Raw genomic sequence first — 490 nt, 5'->3', positions numbered from 1 at the left:
GCACTGCAAGTCAAAATGCTTAGACGTTTTGTCACTGAGGCACAGGTCTAGCAACAGAATACCACTATGAATAAAACTAAAAGATTTTACAGTAAAATCAGCCTCCAATAAACCACTCATACTCAAGGAAACTGTAAACATTTTTATTCGTACAAAGAAATGTTAACATTAGAGAACATACTGTGAAAAGAAAACATATACAGGATTCTGTAAATGTGAACAGTTATAAACAAACAAAAAAAACCTCTAGCCTACCATACTGTAAATAAAGTTTCAGAACTATTGTACAGTAATATTTTCAGTGGTCGCCATTGTCACCCTCTCTTTCATGGCCACCATCCTCATCCTCCTGGCCATCGACGCGCTGCTCTCTGTTAGGCCATAAATTCTCATCCACATCGCAACGGATATTTTCTCTTGCGATGCAGCGAGGGAAGAAACAGTGTGAATGTCTCAACCATCCCCTACATTGATCCCCTGTGATGTCCTC

The sequence above is a fragment of the Carassius carassius genome, chromosome 40, assembly GCF_963082965.1.
Source record: "Carassius carassius chromosome 40, fCarCar2.1, whole genome shotgun sequence".
NCBI classification, from domain to species: domain Eukaryota; kingdom Metazoa; phylum Chordata; class Actinopteri; order Cypriniformes; family Cyprinidae; genus Carassius; species Carassius carassius.
Note: the sequence above shows the minus strand (reverse complement) of the source record.